Below are 20,731 nucleotides of genomic sequence, written 5' to 3'. Positions count from 1 at the left end.
AGATAATCGTTTTTCCCTAGCTCTATTTGCAAGTGAAACAGGAAATGAAATGACTAGTCGTGGTACAAGGCTTCCTCCACTACAGGCCGTACGGTGGATTGGGGAGTGTATATGTAGACGTGTATGCAGATAACATTAAATAAGCAACAATTCAGAATGTTGTGCCAAAATATATTTATTTATTTGCGGCTTCGTAGGCCACTATAAAGTGACAGCTGAATATTGTAGACATAGATAAAAATCACATGCGATTTCACAGATATTATTTACACATAGAATTTTCAACCCCTGTTCACAAGCCCCGGTGACGCGTCGGTACCGACCGACCACCGTCTCATAATCCACCAGTCACACCATTGGATGCGGTATTGAGGGGCGTGGGGTCAGAATGCCACTCTCTTGGCTGTAGTCAATGTTTGTGGCCTGGAGTCGCTATTACTCCCCCAAGGAGATCCTCATTTGGCATCACCACGTTGAGTGAACCCTGTTCCAGTCCTCCCACCCTAGAAAGCTTTCTGGCAGTACTGGAAGTCGAACCAAAGTCCTCAAAGTGGTAGTCAACCGCCCTGACCACTCTGCTACAAAAGCAGAAAGATTATTGGTAGAGAAAATACAGAAATGACACAGAGCGTGTTTTTTGTTACACAGTCATAATTACTTTAAACAAAAAAGAAACAACCATTTTTATGTGGAAGTAAATTTAACAGCCCACAGAAATTGAAATTGATTTTTAAATTTTAACATAGCCTTCGTAACCAAAACTCAGTTTAATACACTAGAAAAAGTGAACTAAGTTTGGTCTTCTAATACTAAGATGGAATTTTGGATCTTATGTTTGTTGATTTTCAGTATTTCCAGTAGGGTCTACCTTCTTCTTTTAGTAATAAATTTTCACTTTCTTACACTCTAGATCATATGATTGCTATTTTGCTGAAAGGTGATCAGAAAAGACAGGAACCTTCCCTTTTAAATCTCCGGATTCACCCGTGTTCAGACAGACAAATTTCCACACCTCGTCCTGTTTAACCAGTATATTATTCCATAATGCTTCGATGTGGTTTTATACAGGGTTGTGGTTACTTGTGAACAAAGATTTTATTATCCTCTTGTTATTAGAAAGTACAGGTCTGTATTTATGAGACTCTAACTCATACAAGACGTATCTCATTTATTTATTAGCTTTCTGCCATGTCTTCAGTTTTAATCTACAGTCTATCAACAATTAATTCTGGTTTTAGTCCATATTTACTATTGGAAAAATTTTGAAGTTAAAAATCTGGTATAGAACTCATTCACGCAAGGTCTGGAAGATACGACAGTCCACGCCAAATAAATCCAGAATTAGTAAATACATTGAGGTGCGGTTTTCACCAAGCTATACAGGACAACGTCGCAAATTTCCTGCCGTTTGCTAGTAATTGTCATCATTTATTGTAGCCAAATTACGATACCGACTTTGTTTCTCTCTAATGGATCTATAAACTAATTTCTACGGCATATGAAGGAAGCTTCCAAGAGAACTTCAACGACATAACATGTAAGGGACTTGCTCTAATTGTATCAAGATAATAGCAATGCACACCACATTCCGCCGTAAAGCGAAGAGGTTTCACCAACGTCTGCCCTGTCATACCAAATGTAAGCAAAAAGGAAATAAGGTATGGTTCTTGTGTTTACCCCTACACTTGAAGTCCATCAGTCTGTGTTGCGCTGTTGCAGTAATCAGGTAACTTACTTGTAAAGCTAATAAGACATTCACAATGTTTACGACAGTCGAAGAAGTCAATATTGCTTATGGCGAATGCTGCCAAACTATTAGAGCAGCTGTGCAGTTACATTATGAAGAGTGTTAAGATCTGAAAGAAATGAAATCAACATTTTAGCAGCTGTAACACAGAGTTAAATTTGACTAAGGGGAATCTCGGCAGTACGAGAGGGATCAACCAAACGACTGTTCTTTGAACAATACATTCAATTGCATTTTATCCTCTTCACAAATCGCTGTAGCTACAGTTTCATGGAAAAGACTTATAAAGTAGGTTACAGTTCTTTTAATATCATCTGCGAAAAGTACAAAGTGATGCGACACATCTATACAAAAAAATTTTACGGGGGAAGCATCGTCTACAAACCACGGACAAGTCAATCATCGTAATAAACACTAATCGACCTTGAGTTCCTAATGTTGCTACCGTAGGTACTGGATGACATCACTCTGGGTATAAAGCAGTCAGTGTGGTACCTACATGACGCATGTCCCTCGTATTTAGCACATGGAATAACAGACCCACTTAAGGGAACATCTGGAGGGCATTGGGACGATCGTTCAGGAAAGGCAAACTCATATGCACAGTCACCAAACATAGCACTTCTATACTTTCATCTAAGGAAAAAATAAAAGCATGAGGTCTGTTAGGAAACACCGGCGACTCCCTAAGTCATGAAATGCCTTTCAACATGGGTCTATGTTGCTGTTTTAACTCCAACTGAAATTGAACGTGCAGTATTGTTTCCCCAGAATTATGGCTCAAGGTAAAAAATTTGAGCACTCCGTATGACAGTCATCACAATAAACACACTAATCGTACGAGTGAAGTGTTTGCTTACATCTGTGTAACAGGTCAGACGTTTATGGAACCTCTCCTCTTGACGGTGGGACAGTGGTCCGAGGCGCCATTATCTTGTTACTGTGTGATACCTTCCATGTTACGTCGTTGAAGTTGTGTTAGAAGTTTCTTTCAAATGTCGTAGATTTCCTTAGAGAATGAAATCGATGTCTTCATTCGGCGACTAAAAACGATGAAAAATAATTTCCAAACGTTGGGAAAGTCGCCATATTGTCTTCACCCTGATATATCTATTCACTATGGTTGTAATTACGGTGGCCTGTTTCAGCTGCCTCACCCTGTATAATCTGGAAACAGAGCATGTTACAATTTCATTACTACTAAACTTAGTGTTCCGATGCAGGTTCCTTTTTAAAGACGATCACCTCGGAAGCTGCAGCTATTGAAAACTGACCAGTGGAAAAACTCGCCTTGTTACAGTTGGAGTAGTCAGTGCAATGGGCGACATCGAAAGGTAAATAATCTCAAAAGTAGGGAACTATCTTCAGAAGTAGAGAAGAAATTTTGCAATTTATCTAGTGGGTCATTTGTCAGTGCAATATATTGATAAATCCTACAGCTATTTTGCTGAAAATAATTCCACAACGGAATCGTAAATACTTTGGTTTTCAAGTAATACAAAATCTGTGAAATTTATTTATTCACTCTACTACAACTTAATTTTTCTTGTAGTATGTTGATATACAGCTTTGAAATGAAGGTGGTACAATAGAGTCATTAAAAACAAGCGACTGATGCTCTTTAAGCATAAAATATTATTGTATATATTTAAATGTATTTGTGTGCAATACACATAATTGAATCAGTATTTTCTGTAGTTCTGAGACTGAATTTAGGCTTTGCTATTCGGTGTATTTGTCTCGTCTATCTAAATAGATTGTTCTACACACCAGAGAAATTTTCCTAAATTAACTCAGTGCAAACTACTGACGAGTGGTGAGTGGTAATTATTATATTTATAATATGCATTACAAAATACAGAGACCTGGACTTTCTAAGTTACGCAATATTCTCTGGCTTTTGACTCTCGGTACACGGGCGGACGTACCTAACTGCCATGGCTAGTCTCTTGAGTGCCACTGTGTAAAGAATTACTTTTATAATTCATTCAGCAAAGCCCGTGCACAAATTCTTTTGTTAATCTCCTACAGATCGCAGCGTGGCAGCGGCCATATTGCAGCTCTTTAGATATCAATACTTATCTTCTCTTGAACCACTTGTTCGAATTAAACCAAACTTGGTACACATATCTCTTACTGTTTGGAAATAACCACTAAGGGGGTAGGAGATAATAACCACCTACCTCTCAAAGGGGTGGGGTGCGGGGCAAATAGAAACATAGTTCGCAAGGCGTAAATAACTAGACTACATTCATACACTATTTGAGAATGGGAGCACTTAGTGACATGCAACTAACTTGAAGCATAATTTCAAACCTTTACCAGACATTCTCTCACTGAAACACTACAAAAAAAAAACCGAAGGGGAAAATGTTTACCGCTACGTATGTTTTCACTGTTCATGCGGTAAAACAGCCACTTTTAAAGTACATTTTGCAGATATATGTCACTGAATGCACTTGCAAAAATATATCACAGTTCGACATATGGTTCGAGATATATGAGCGCTATTTGTTTATTAAGGTCGCAGGGAATCAAAACATTTTATATGCATCCGTTAGGTGCACTTTGCAGCTACTTCTCTACATAGCCTCCGCTCCTACTTAGATATTTCTGGCAGCCTAACACCAGCTACCCAATATCATTATCATAGAAGATGGCCATCTGTGCTTTCCACAAATTCTCTGCGCTGGTTTGCAGCTCATTGTATGTGCCACAACGTTGTCTTCATAAAACGTGGTTCATGCGAGCAGAGACGGAACAACGGGTGGGGGAGGGGGGGGGGGGAGTCCGGGCTGTATGGTGGGTGATCAAACACTCCCCATCAATAATGAAGGAAACCGGCTCACGTCATCAGCATTTATACAGTGACAAGTGCTCAGATCCGTGGGATTCTGTAGATAGGAAAGCTGTAACTTAACATATTACTCCAATTAAGAGAGTACGCAGACAGTGGAGTACATCATCGCGGATTCTACCCGGACGGGACACCTCATTGTGTTTGGGTCTTCCTTTTGGATGACCAGGGTACATTTTGGTAGGAAGTAAGGGTAGATTCCTGGTATCAATACATGCTATGGGTGTGGAAACTGCCCGAAATTACGTTGGGAAATCACTTTTGCGTTTGCAGATGAAGGTAGGATGGAAAGTACTGATAGAGGCGCGGCTGCAGGCGACGGGTTTTGAGAATGAGACACACTGCAGAGTGTTGCGACGCTCGTTTACAGGAGATGTAGGAGAGGCAAAGGTGTTATAAGTGTTTGAGAAGTTGTGGGAACTTCATTAGCCGGTATAGGGTATGCGTAGTTGAAGGTAGTCGGATATGGAGACCGAGCTGAAGAGCATCTCGTAACAGTATTAGGAGGAGGCGGTAACACTTGGGAAGAGCTGAAGTCGACGCTACATTGGTGTGTGGATGTGTGGGACAGATGACATTTTCATGGGTGTGCACAATGATTGCAAGATTTAATGTCCCGTTTGTCCTTTAGGTAGTTTTAGTAGTTTTCACTTATTACGAGCCTTATTTATGATGGTTAATAGATAAGGATTCCAGTTTATTTTTGATCGAGTACTCGTCCCAGATATTTCCGGAGACCAAGTCAGGGAAAAACACATCAATTGGCCTGTCTGTAAGTAAATTTAGAAGGGCGGATAATCGCGCTGCTTCAAAACTCGAGACGAGCTATTCAATACTTGCCCTCCTTGTCATGAAGGGGTAAACTGAACAGTTAGAGAAAGTAAAGAGTAAGCTGAAGAATGAGCTTGAGAGACCCACATTAACATGAGCAAGCATAGCTAAAGCTACTCACAATTATAGGAAATATAAGATAGAAAATACTGTGCAAATGCACCAAAAAAATACAGAAAATGGCCTTTTTTTCAAAGATACTGACAGAACTGATACAAAAGTGAAGTGAAAGGTAACTTCTGCAATCAAAACACCAAAAAAATTATCTTAATGACGGCAATTAGGTGTATGGTAATAGCAGTCATCGTAGAAACTAAACTACACCTTCACTGTCAAAAAATGAAGAACTGCCCAAGTCTAATAAATAACATAAACTGTGAATATCCAAAGACGAGAGAAATCTTAACTACAATGCGCAAATCGACTACATCTTTCCAGAACAGCTGTATGAAATTATCCGTAGCGAGTAAATGTCACTTGAATAATTTCAGGATGAGTTTCGACAGTGATTCAATACTGGTCGCTGTGGAAAAGTGTATGCACATCTCATACTTAATGTTTGCCCGAAAGCAGAAACTTGTTTATATCTAATAGTTCCATGTGAAAGACTACTTAGCAGGTGCACTCGATTAAAAACGCTTTGACTCATATCATACTTTGCACGTCCCCTCCTCCAAGCCAACAATCTGCATTACATGTGGCAAAGAGCATAACGGAAAGATTGTACTACCGAGCACAAAATATCTAGCATTTAATGATGGAAATACTATCATGAGTCTAAGAAACCTACAACAACAGAACTCACGACCTATCAAATCTGTAGCTACAAATATGATGCTGAATCCTAAAGGTCATTTTTTATTCACCTGCTACTGTTGTGAGCATCTACGGAAAGATATAGGAGAACAATGAAACTACTACTAGGTCCCAAATCGTTGGACGTCCACAACTCTTCACAGAACGTGAAGTTCGGAGGTTTGTCTGCTCTGTAAAGAAGGATAGATGGTGATCTATGGCATCTCTCCCGAAAGAGCACAATGGTGGGGCCTGCAAATGTGTATCGGAGCACACCGAGGATCATACATCGTTGAACATAGAGCTCCACAGCAGACCACCCCTACGTGTTCACATGTTGACCCAACGACGTCGCCACTGACAATTGCAATGGCCACTGCCCCTCGGATTTCGATCGTCGATCAGTGGAAACGGGTCGGCTCTTCGGGTGAACCCCATTTTTGCTAAGTAGGCCAATGGTCGTCTCTACAAACGCCGTCATCGAGGTTAAAGGCGCCTCGGAATGTTCAGTGCTTCACGGATCAAGGCTGTTGGAAGCAGTATCATTCTATAGGAGACATTTTCCTGCACTTGCGTGGAACCTGTGGTAGTAATCGAAGACACCCCGACAGCTGCCAACCATCTATATTTCTTCACGCTTGATGTCTTCCACGACGGCGATGTCATCTTTCAGCAGTATAATTGTCCGTCTCTCGGGGTCAGAACGGTGAGTGTTTTGAGGAGCATTATATAATTATAGTGAAATCACGTTGATGTCTCGGTTACCAAATTTTTCCGATTTAAATCGTATGAGGCCCATCTGGATCGCTATTGGGCGCGAATACCACGTACGCAGATCCGCCGCTCGTTATTTACGAGACTTACATGAACTGTATGTAGACATATAATGACACATACCACCACAAATCTTCCAACAACCTGTCAGATCCCGGTTACGTAGTATCAGTTATGTATTTCGTTCCGATGACGGACAATGAAGCTATTAAGCAGTAGTTCAAAATGTTTTCGCTCATCAGTGTACGTTAATATAAAGTTCATAGAGACGTCATTTTTGCTTACCTCTGACATCTCTGATAACTGTATCCTGGGAGCAACTGGTTTTATTGAAGACATCGTATGTTATTTGAATTACTGATCCATCAATGAAAAAGGAGCGAAACTATCGTCTATTTCGATGGACCACTCTCCAGACTCACTTGCTGAGAATAATAGAGGAAATCAAATGCCTCATTTTCAACCAAAATACTGACGGTGACAGCAGTAGACGTTCAGCAGACAAACGTTTCAGTATGTAGGTATAACGACAATGACAACGAAAGAATAGGTCACTCCTAAAAGAAGAAGATACAGTCTGCGCTCACTCTCTGAAGCCATTACATGAAGCATCCAGGTCAATCAAGATGTTGAGACGCTATCATGTGTATTGGACACTCAACGTGTAATCCGAGCCTGTCAAATGTGGAGCACGAAATCAATCGGAACACACAACCAAACACGGGAAACATTATACTGACTTTGGAGACCTTTTGAAGATATTTATGATGTAACTTTTTGTGGATACTCTCTGAAACATCGGTACTACGCAGTGAAATTACGAACTGAGTTCGGGACACTAACGGCCATCATCGCCATACGCTGAGTGATACAAATACTCTTATCACAGCGTGGCCTGCAGTTCACGTAGAGTTTCACCATTTTTGTCAACGGAGCAGCATAACACATCTTATAACGCCCCCACACTGCAATTGATTAGAGCACTTGAGGGCGTGATTTCGTACCTACGAAATTTAGAATCAAGGCTATGGGTCACGGATACTACAGACAGAACTGAAGATACATGTACAACTCACTGCCGAAAATAGCTATGAATACTAACACAGCTACGATTTTTTTAGAGTTTATATTTGATGACGAACAGAAGTTTCAAATATTCAGATGTATTCCTGAAATTCAGTTTAACTGTAGTAGGTATAGATGTACTAGCTAAAACGACGTATGAAAACATGGGCTGGTCCTGGACTTGAAGCCATATTGCCCACTTAATATCAAGGATATCTGAGTATGCTTCCCAGAGCAAACCAAACTTACATGCCACGTACCAATCTATTTCTTCTAATACATTATTAATTCATTCCCCCACACTCGTAATTCCTGTACAGACTTGTAGAACAAAGACAATGAGAAGTCTACCGTTGACACTCTTGTCACAGACCAGTCTTCACCTTACACATACACACTCTAACATTCTGCATGGTTCCTGTTGTTCTATGTCGTGTCTACCTACCACTTTCGCGCAACGACGCTCTGAGCGTGTTTTGTAGGGAATTGACAAGTTTGAACGTGGGACCTGATGCTGGTAAGGAGACGCCAGACCACACATGACATGTAGAGTTCAGAAGAGTTCAGTGAGACTAGCGATGATATAACCAAATACTTAATTATTTCAGCGTCAGCTCCACTGAACTCCCTGTAAGAGAATCTTAATACTAACTAAATTTAGTGGAAGGGGTTCAATGCATTCCTATTTTTAGTTAGCTGATAAGTTAACGTCGAAAAAGAAGTTACGTTTACCATTGGAAATTTTATTCTACTCACAAGACATTGTTTATAAATTGCACTATTGATAAAAGGAAATGTTTTAATACAGGATGATAAAAAACAACTGCGTTCAACAAAAATGTGAATGAATTTTCCCAGAATGGGTTTCCAAGTTCTACAATAGATCGAAGGATGACCTATGCCAAAACACATGTATAATCTAGGTTCAAATTAAATTTCACAAAAGAGAAAACTATCAAAATGGTCTACAGTGACCCTCAGTTATCTTTAATTATTTACCTAACTTGTCGTAAATTACAGTGGCTGATGGGGCTTCTCGGTATTTATATAACAGAAAAATCATCGCGTTTCAGATTTTAACATAAGTGGCAAATGTGAATAACATGAGCTTTAATTGACGATCCACACTAGTACTACGCAAAACGGGGATGTAACAGATGAGACTTCTGCAGTTCTGAGTGAAGCTTTGTGCGTTGTTATGCGGAATCACGTGCTTTCATTACCTTGTCGTTGGTTAGGCACCTTCAGGGGGCAGCGGGCGGCGCAGCTCCACCTCGCCGTCTCGGAAGCAACTCATTTGTAACTTCTCCTTACTACAGTTTACAGAAGTTGGCTTAAAAACAAACTATCTGGCTTTGTTTTCATCTGACCAATCAGGGTCTCAATGTTAACCTTAAGCTCCGCCTACAAAAATTCTGTCTATCCACTGAGAAGCGTTATACGTTTCGTGGTGCGACAATGTTTTTAACGTTTCCAATGTAACAGAGACGCGAAAAAGTCTCACGCTAAGACTTGCGGATGCAGTGGCCCTTTTTGTGTTATCGTAAGATCTATACTGTTCTTCTGGATTGCTCTAGCTTTTAACATGGGCTGGGGGTGGTCCTAGCGGTTAGCTAGCGACGTGGGTGTCCGTCCCTTATCGTAGGGCCTTCTAGCTTAACACGGTTCTGCTCTCGGCTTCTGTTTTCGTTTCTCCCCTCGGAACTGCGTCTGTCTCACGGTGGGAAGGTATGACATGCATTTAGGCATTCTTGTGTTAGTCTGTGTTATTCCATTTGCTCACTCGTTACTCGTATTACTTTGGTTAATTTAATGTCACGATTTATTTGGAGCTATGCGACATACTACTGGAATTGCTTATCATGTCAGGGTTTTCATGGAAGTTGTTGGATTTGCCTGACACCTTACATATCACCACCCTTCGAACTTAATTTTTGCACTGAAGTTAGGCAATTATTAAATCGTCGTCTAAATCAGACAAAAATTATTCCTTTATCTAAATTTTGTCGTCAACTGTTCAGCCACATTATTCTGGTTCTATGCTAGATTGTATTACTAATATATATTTTTAAATTCTTCCATATTATTCTCAAAAATAGGTTTATATTGACAAGAGAAGAATATTTTTATGCAATTATTATTAACTTTTAATTATTTTCTTTCTTTATTTAAGTGTGACATTTGTTTTTTTAGAAGTTTGTTATCGAAAGTCAGAAGTCTTTCACATCGATTTTCTTAGAAATATATCTTTTTATAAATGGAGTAACTAAGTAAAATCTATTCCTAAAGCATTTTCTAAATATCATGTACAAGTAAAATGTTTTTGTTTCTAGACACTTATTTCAACATTGTTACACTAACAAATAAGAATTATTACCAAAAAAATATACATACACAAGTATTGAGATATTATCCTAACAACTGGTACAAATATTTAAAAGAAGGGAAAACATCCAACAAAATAATTTTTTATTCTCTGTTTTTATAAGGATAAAATAAGTAAAATATAGTTATTCTTCTATTTGTATGAGGAGAAAATAAGTGGCATATAGTTTTAGTGTTCATTATGCCTTACTTTTGTTCTTTATATTCTGTCCATTTCAGAACTAATGTCTTATTTTTATCGACAGTCTATTTTTTACTTACGTCCATAGTCGATGACTGTTATTTTGTAGTTTATTAACTGTCTGGTGTGCTTAACTTATTTAGTTTTTCACACGTTTCCCTTGCACAATTCCTACATGACATAATTTGATTTCACACATTCACACAATCCTATCAATGTTTAAGCATTAGGTTGGCGAATGTTTTTGCAAGAAGGTTATGGAATTGAGCGAGATGGATATGGGCAAGTATTTGATGTACAGCTTCGTTCATCGTTCCTTGTTGGCTTTGCAAGTGCGTGTTGCTGTTGTGGAGGTCCCATAATGAAATCGAGCTGTGAGTGCTGAATCTCGTGGTTTACTGGCTTTGTCTGCGAGAAAGTTATCGTTATGTGTGGCTGACAGCGGTCGTTTTTCGTTGTAATACTTCGCAAACGACTAGTTTACCATAGGATAGGGATTTAGGAAGGTATTCATCACCCATCTTCTTTCTTGATCTCAATCTTGCGAATCTTCAACTTCTGTTCTTCCTGCTTTTCCTCTGCTTCTTACTTGCTTCTTGGTTCTTCTCTGGGCAGGATATGGAAATATTTAATGATAACTAGTCCCTTTGAAGTTCTCCTCTTGGAAACAGTTTGATAAATTGTTTGGGCATGTCATTTTTACTTTGTGGAAGCTTTCTTCAGTTTCGTGCATCAGCGTGCTGTTTAATAGCAGTAGTGTGACTTCTACACTTTTTTTTCTTTTAGCCACTGGTGGCTGGCCCAGGCGGTCTTCTCGTCGGGCCATTTTTTGCTCACTCTGCTGAGTCGGGACATTCCGAGACCCTTCTGGCGTTCGGTGTCATCTACATCTACATGACTACTCTGCAATTCACATTTAAGTGCTTGGCAGAGGGTTCATCGAACCACAATCATACTATCTCTCTACTATTCCACTCCCGAACAGCGAGCGGCAAAAACGAACACCTAAACCTTTCTGTTCGAGCTCTGATTTCTCTTATTTTATTTTGATGATCATTCCTACCTATGTAGGTTGGGCTAAACAAAATATTTTCGCATTCGGAAGAGAAAGTTGGTGACTGAAATTTCGTAAAAAGTTCTCACCGCGACGAAAAACGTCTATGCTGTAATGACTTCCATCCCAACTCGTGTATCATATCTGCCACACTCTCTCCCCTATAACGCGATAATACAAAACGAGCTGCCCTTTTTTGCACCCTTTCGATGTCCTCCGTCAATCCCACCTGGTAAGGATCCCACACCGCGCAGCAATATTCTAACAGAGGACGAACGAGTGTAGTGTAAGCTGTCTCTTTAGTGGACTTGTTGCATCTTCTAAGTGTCCTGCCAATGAAACGCAACCTTTGGCTCGCCTTCCCGACAGTATTATCTATGTGGTCCTTCCAACTGAAGTTGTTCGTAATTTTAACACCCAGGTACTTAGTTGAATTGACAGCCTTGAGAATTGTACTATTTATCGAGTAATCGAATTCCAACGGATTTCTTTTGGAACTCATGTGGATCATCTCACACTTTTCGTTATTTAGCGTCAACTGCCACCTGACACACCATACAGCAATCTTTTCTAAATCGCTTTGCAGCTGATACTGGTCTTCGGATGACCTTACTAGACGGTAAATTACAGCATCATCTGCGAAGAGTCTAAGACAACTGCTCAGATTGTCACCCAGGTCATTTATATAGATCAGGAACAGTAGAGGTCCCAGGACGCTTCCCTGGGGAACACCTGATATCACTTCAGTTTTACTCGATGATTTGCCGCCTATTACTACGAACTGCGACCTTCCTGACAGGAAATCACGAATCCAGTCGCACAACTGAGACGATACCCCATAGCTCCGCAGCTTGATTAGAAGTCGCTTGTGAGGAACGGTGTCAAAAGCTTTCCGGAAATCTAGAAATACGGAATCAACTTGTGATCCCCTGTCGATAGCGGCCATTACTTCGTGCGAATAAAGAGCTAGCTGCGTTGCACAAGAGCGATGTTTTCTGAAGCCATGCTGATTACGTGTCAATAGATCGTTCCCTTCGAAGTGATTCATAATGTTTCAATACAGTATATGCTCCAAAACCCTACTGCAAACCGACGTCAATGATATAGGTCTGTAGTTAAATGGATTACTCCTACTACCCTTCTTGAACACTGGTGCGACCTGCGCAATTTTACAATCTGTAGGTACAGATCTATCGGTGAGCGAGCGGTTGTATATGAGTGCTAAGTAGGGAGCTATAGTATCAGCGTAATCTGAAAGGAACCTAATCGGTATACAATCTGTACCTGAAGACTTGCCCGTATCAAGCGATTTGAGTTGCTTCGCAACCCCTAAGCTATCTACTTCTAAGAAACTCATGCTAGCAGATGTTCGTGTTTCAAATTCTGGAATATTCCATTCGTCTTCCCTGGTGAAGGAATTTCGGAAAACTGCGTTCAATAACTCCGCTTTAGCGGCACAGTCGTCGATAACAGTACCATCGGCACTGCGCAGCGAAGGTATTGACTGCGTCTTGCCGCTAGTGTACTTTACATACGACCAGAATTTCTTCGGATTTTCTACCTAATTTCGAGACAAAGTTTCGTTGTGGAACCTATTAAAGGCATCTCGCATCGAAGTATGTGCCAAATTTCGCGCGTCTGTAAATTTTAGCCCATCTTCAGGATTTCGCGTTCTTCTGAACTTCTCATGGTTTTTCCGTTGCCTCTGCAATAGCGTTCGGACCTTTTTTGTGTACCACGGGGGATCCGTTCAATCTCTTACCAATTTATGAGGTATGAATATCTCAATTGCTGTTGCTACTATATCTTTGAATTTGAGCCACATCTCGTCTACATTCGCATAGTCAGTTCGGAAGGAATGGAAATTGTCTTTTAGGAAGGCTTCTAGTGGCACTTTATCCGCTTTTTTAAATAAAATTATTTTGCGTTTGTTTCTGATGGATTTGGAAGAAATGGTATTGAGCCTAGCTACAATGACCTTGTGATCACTAATCCCTGTATCAGTCATGATGCTCTCTATCAGCTCTGGATTGTTTGTGGCCAAGAGGTCAAGTGTGTTTTCGCAACCATTTACAATTCGCGTGGGTTCGTGGACTAACTGCTCGAAATAATTTTCGGAGAATGCATTTAGGACAATCTCGGAAGATGTTTTCTGCCTACCACCGGTTTTGAAAAAGTATTTTTGCCTACATACCGAGGGTAGGTTGAAGACCCCACCAACTATAACCGTATGAGTGGGGTATTTATTTGTTACGAGACTCTAACTTTCTCTGAACTGTTCCGCAACTGTTTCATCGGAGTCTGGGGGTCGGTAGAAGGAGCCAATTATTAACTTAATTCGGCTGTTAAGTATAACCTCCACCCACACCAATTCGCACGGAGTATCTACTTCGACTTCACTACAAGATAAACCACTACTGACAGACACAAACACTCCACCACCAATTCTGCCTAATCTATCTTTCCTGAACACCGTCTGAGACTTCGTAAAAATTTCTGCAGATCTTATTTCAGGCTTTAGCCAGCTTTCTGTACCTATAACGATATCAGCTTCTGTGCTTTCTAATAGCGCCTGAAGCTCAGGGACTTTTCCAGCGCAACTACAACAATTTACAACTATAATTCCGACTGTTCCTTGATCCAAGCACGTCCTGTAATTGCCAAGCACCCTTTGACATTGCAGCCCATCCCGCATTTCCCCGAGGCCTTCTAACCTAAAAAACCGCCCAGTCCACGCCACACAGCCTCCGCTACCCGTGTAGCCGCCAGCTGAGTGTAGTGAACTCCTGACCTATTCAGCGGAACCCGAAATCCCACCACCCTATGGCGCAAGTCAAGGAATCTGCAGCCAATACGGTCGCAAAACCGTCTGAGCCTCTGATTCAGACCCTCCACCCGGCTCTGCACCAAAGGTCCGCAGTCGGTTCTGTCAACGATGCTGCAGATGGTGAGCTCTGCCTTCATCTCGTAAGCAAGACCGGCAGCCTTCACCAAATCAGATAGCCGCTGGAATGCAGAGAGAATTTCCTCAGATCCAAAGCGACACACGTCATTAGTGCCGACATGTGCCACCACCTGCAGCTGGCTGCACCCTGTGCTCTTCATGGCATCCGGAAGGACCCCTTCCACATCAAGAATGACTCCCCCCGGAATGCACAGGGAATGCACACTGGATTTCTTCCCCTCCTTAGCCGCCGTATCCCTAAGGGGCCCCATTACGCGCCTAACATTGGAGCTCCCAACTACCAGTAAGCCCACCCTCTGCGATTGCCCGGACCTTGAAGGCTCAGAATGATCCTCTGAAACAGGGCAGGCAGCTGCATATGGCTCAGCCAGAGACAGTGCCTGAAACCGGTTTGTCAGACGCACCGGGGAGGCTTTCTGATCAGCCTCCGGGGACGCCTTTCGCTGCCTGCCACGCCTTGGAACTACCTCCCAATCTACCACAGGCAAGGGCTCAGCCCCACTGCGGGCAGCAACCGGGGCAACCACAGCGGCAGACCGATCTGGGGACAGACGGGACGAGGTTGACATCCCTGTGATACCCGAGTCCGGCTCCCCACAGTGGTGCCCATTGGCAACAGCCTCAAGCTGTGCGACCGAAGTCAGCGCCGATTACAGCTGTGAGCGAAGGGATGCCAAGTCAGCCCTCATCCGAACACAGCAATCGCAGTCCCTGTCCATTCTAATCGATGTTTAACAACAGTTGCCGAAACACGAGTCCGTGCCTAGATAACGCAAGCGGAACACGCAAAGAATGTATCAACTAACCTGTACAAATGCCTAACGACTGCGCTACAATCTGCTGAATTTACGATTACAGTAACTAAAACTCGAAATTGCACCTCCTATACGAAACTCACACGCAATTTAAATAAGGATCTACGAAGTAAACACTAAAGCGCGATGCTACAACTGTCAAATACTATAATATGCCCGAAATATATGAATTAAACAATGCAAGTACCCAAAAACACGCAAAGAAATTAATTAAACTATCTAACAAATAAGTAAGCTAGGGTTATACGACCTGCTGCTGCAGCTGCTTATCCAACGGCGGCAGGGAGCACACTGACTGTGACTAACCGACACTGGCTGTTCAAAACAAAAACAGAAGACAGACGACTACGCGAATTTGCACTATTCAGGTACTAAGGCGCGATGCTACAAGCCTCAAATACTATAATACGCCCGAAATATATGAATTAAACAATGCAAGTACCCAAAAACACGCAAAGAAATTAATTTAACTATCTAACAAGTAAGTAAGCTAGGGTTATACGACTTGCTGCTGCAGCTGCTTATCCAATGGCGGCAGGGAGCACACTCCTGTCGTGTCTCTGCAGGGTTCTGCCACTCTGTGGTTCTTTGTTCTGTCCCAGCAGAGTTCCGCTTAGCAGGCAGATTTATTTCCCACATCCGATACAAGGGCCTTCAGTTGGTCTCACTGTCCTTTCCCTTCTCTCGACGCTTCTGCCTTGTAGGAATCGTGTCTTGCTAATTAAGTCATTTTCTTTCTTGATACATCTCTCGTTGCAACTTCTGGGTCGTTGCATCTCGTCCTTGCTGGAGTTTTTACAATGGTTCTTACAAAAAGTTTAACTCGTAATCATCTAACGTATGTCTAGTACCAACATTGTTTTACGCCTTCTTAAAAAGCTTTACAAATTTCGGCGCCCTTTCCTCGTTACAGTTCTAAGATATTTTGAGTTTTAACTTCTAGAAGAAATCGTTTTTTATTTTTGTGTAGTGTCATGGCGTATAGAATTTTAGTATTTCATGCTGTTTGACTATCTACGCTTTATCCCTTCACCTTAATGTACGGTACTATTGGCGTTGTTTTTGTTTTTGTTTTTATCGAAACTACTTTCTTTTTCCCACGTTCCTCTCTTGTCATTGTTCTTTCCCCTGACGATCTTATCTGCAACATAATCTTGAATTATTGTTCTGATTATTTACCAGTAATAAAATTAATCTTCAAACTTTTACTGAAAGTGTTTAATATTGCCAGACTTAGATAAAAATACCTCTGCTTTATCTCATAAAACACCCTCTAATTCTCTTTTACTGTGTTCCGAAATACCTTGAGCTTCTTGCAATTTTTCATTGATTTCTTTATGAACTTCTAACATGAGTTGAGGCGATTCCCCCTTTTGTGCATACCACTCTAATTCTTCATCCTCTTTATCTCGCATCATTGTTAATTGTTTGTTTATAAATGGTATTTCTTCTAATTTTAGCTTTTGCTCAAAGAGAAGTGTGACATTCCCAAATGTTACGCTACCTTTCCCCATATCTATAGTCGCTTGTCTCTCATTTAAAAAATCTGCACTTATAATCAAATCTACAGTTAGTTAGGTATAATCACAAAGTTGGCTTCGATCTCTTGACCTTGACACGAAAGAGTAAACCTTGTTTGCCTTGCAACTACCACAGCATTGTTTCTAATAGCACCTCATAGTTTAATCTTAAGTGTTTTCAGAACTGGCACTTACTCATTGGCATTACACTGCATGAATAAATTTTCTGAAATCACAGTCAGTTCACTTCTGCTATCAATTAGAATATTGATTGGGATATGCTTTACCATGGCCTTCGCAATTGGTTGAATTTGAAAGGGTTGGTTCTGTTCTTCTTCTTCTTGCATCAACGAACACTCCACAGAATCATACATGAGTCTTTTCAGAAATTTCCTTTGTGAATTCGAACTTTCTGTAGGATTAGCTTCAACACCTACTTCTCTCTCTTTTATTTCCCCTTCTCTATTTCTCTCTCCATTTACGCTTTCTTCAACATCATCTACTTTTTACTCATGCCCATCTATCTTCTCCTTCTTCATCGCTACTTCCACATAATAGCATCTAAATGCTCTAATTATAACTTCTTAACTTCCTTCATTATATAGGTTGGGTTGTGTGCCCACTAGTAACTTATTTTCAACTTCTGTCGACTGCGCATTATCCTCATTGAATTCGCTTTCCCTGGTTTCCATCTCAAATAGCTCTGCAATACTCATTATTTCGTCCTTTCTTCCTACATTTGTAGTGCATGCCTCTGGTAATTCATCTTTCTCGTCAGTATTCTCCTAACTAATTTCGTCCCAACACGATATTATTATTTTCCTGTCTTCGTTTTCATCTGATCCCTGTGAATATGTTTCCTCCTTCTTCTCTCCTCGTGATAAGATTTTTACTTCTCTGTTCAAGGTGCTGCAATTGTCCTGGGTCGGTGCGTCATTCTCTTTGGCATGGGTGCTTATCTGTCAATTCGAGCGTTAATCGGGGTTTGGTGGTCTTACTTTCACCTCTTCTATCTGTATTCTCTTTTCTTGTCCAGCTTGTTGATAGTGGTTTCTTTGTTGATAATTTGTCGGTCTATAGGGTCTCCAGTATCCGTTCCGGTTGTCGTTATTCACTCTGTAATAGTTGTTGCCCTTCCTTGGTGAATTATAGTTATTGCCATACTCTCTTCTAAATCCATAACCGGTACTTTGTTGAAATCAATTGTGGTCTCTTGGTGCGAAGTTATCATGTGGTTCGTAATTAGAGTTTCTTGGTTCTGTGCCTTCTGGATTCCACTGCTTTTTGCTTTCGTTTTCACGTGCGCTTCGTCTTTTTCTTGCATCATCTTCCGAAAATATGAACTCTAGTTCCCTTAGAATACCTTTAAATGCTTCGACGTCATAGCGTCCGCGACCTACTACAGATTGCTGGTATTTCAATGGCAACTTCATCGCGCATAATTTAATCAACTGTCCGTCACTGTATGGTACATCTAAGATTTGATTTTTCTTTGCCATTAATTCGAAAAATTTCACGGGACTCTTCTCTCCTGAATTTTCAAAATATGGGTACTGTAATAATTCGTACTTCACTTTGTTCTGTGTTTCGCTGGACCAATATCGTGAGAGAAACTTCTCTCTGAAATCTTCCTACGATCGCTATGTCGCTGCAACATTTTTCATGGTTTCTGCGACTGTTCCTGACATGTGTGCACATAAAAAGTCTAATTTGGGTGCTAGCGTCCAGTGTTCTGGTAATCCTACTCGGAATTGATCAATAAAAGTTCGAGGATGTAATGAGTTTCCTTCTCGAAAGGGTTGAAATTTTCTGTTGTGAGCAAATGATCGTCGTCGTAGTTCGTCATACTTCCATACGAAATTCACGATTCTTTGCCACTCTGGATTCTGATCATTTCTCCCGTCATTCTTTCCGGTTGTGGTAGATCCATTGGATATTGTCCACAGTAACTTTCGGTTACCCGCGGTGCAGGCTGTCTGATTTCACGTATGTTACTTTCCGCCTGTGATAGGAATCGTAAATGCACGATATCTTCCTTAATTGTTTGTCCGGTGCTGTTACAGATACGGATGTGGTTGCAGACTCATTGCTTGATCGATCCTGTTCACTACGCTCTTCAGTGGTTTGCAAAACTCTGTTCGCAATTTCTGAAATTTTTGCTTTGTTTGTGCTTCTATTTTGACTATGCGGTTATCTTATCTTTTCAGCGTTGCTTTTGTGATACGTTTGCATAACACACTGTTTTGAACAATTTTATGCGCTGTACCTGCTGTTTGTCTAGTAATTTCGTTTATCTGTTTCTCTAGTTTCTTGACTTCTCCCTGGGTGTTGTTACGTAATGTTTTAATCTCATCCTGAATGTCATTACGCAATGTTTGTACGTCCACTTGTACCTTGTCAATGTCTGTTCTCAATTGATTGTGCCGTTGTATTAAGTTTCCTATCACTTCTCGATATTCTTTTGCCGTGTCTTTAATATGGCTTAGGTGGAACTGAATTTATTTGTTTTGTTCTTTAATCTCACCCATTTGTCTCATGGTTTCTGCATTCTGAATTTTAATTTGTTTCGCAATTTCTTTATTTTGTCTTGTCATGGTTTCCGTCATTAATTGTAATAATTCTGCCAGATTGGTGGGTCCTATTGCGTTTTCTTCCGACGTCCTACGCTCTGTGTTTTCGCCCAATTGTTGGTTTGCTGCCGATTGCATTGCAGTGTGCGGTGACACGTTTCTGCTCGCATTCCTTATACTCTGTGTTGAGGGAGCTCTGATTACTTGTACTATGGTTTCTACGTATGCAAGACACAAATTAGAATCCTCATTGGCTGTCTCTCTACTTTCCTGCTCGTCTGTCGTATGCTGACATACGTTTTCTTTGCCTTGACGTACATTATCCTCGTTATGGTGAGTTATACGTCCTCTTCCTCGCGACACTGCATCGTCTTTTGTACTGTCCTCTACTCTCTGTCCATTTTCATGCTGGGTCTCTACCTCAATTTGGTCAAGGTCTCGATCTGCCATTGCTAATCTTTCTGAATCCCTTATTTTCTGTTTTAAAAGCAATTCACGCGCCCTACTTCGCGCCATCATGCGCTCATACGATCTCACACGTTTCATAAACTATTTGCACACATGACTTGACAATCCATTCACTTACTTGTTGGATCAGGACCAACTTGTCAACGATGTATCCGCCACCTGTGCGCTTGCATTGGAGAGAAAACTTAATTCTAACAATATTAAAATTCATAACATAATTTTGCTATTGTCTCTGCTAGAATGTCTCATGTTCTATTGAATACTTTCTTACTATCTATCGCTGCAGCTACTGTTTTTGACTATTTATTACTTTAGGAAAAAGTTTTCGTTACAAACGTTTTTCAACAAGATATTTTTCTGACCTAGTTTGGCATATGGTCGACCTTCAATCATGGTATTTTATCATCCTGGCAGGGTCTCCATTCTCTGTCATTCTGTGTGGTGTCTGTTTGTTCTATGTCATGTCTCCCTGCCACTTTCACGCAACGACGCTCTGAGCGGGTTTTTAGGGAATTTACTAGTTTCAACCTGGAACCTGTTGCTGGTAAGGAGACGCCAGACCACACATGACATGTAAAATTCAGAAGAGTTCAATGAGACTGGCGATGATATAAACAAGTACTTAATTATTTCAGCGTCAGCTCCACTGAACTCCCTGTAAAAGAATCTTAATACTAACTAAATTTAGTGGAATGGGTTCAAGA

The sequence above is a fragment of the Schistocerca gregaria genome, chromosome X, assembly GCF_023897955.1.
Source record: "Schistocerca gregaria isolate iqSchGreg1 chromosome X, iqSchGreg1.2, whole genome shotgun sequence".
NCBI classification, from domain to species: Eukaryota; Metazoa; Arthropoda; class Insecta; order Orthoptera; family Acrididae; genus Schistocerca; species Schistocerca gregaria.
This window is presented reverse-complemented; position numbering follows the sequence as displayed.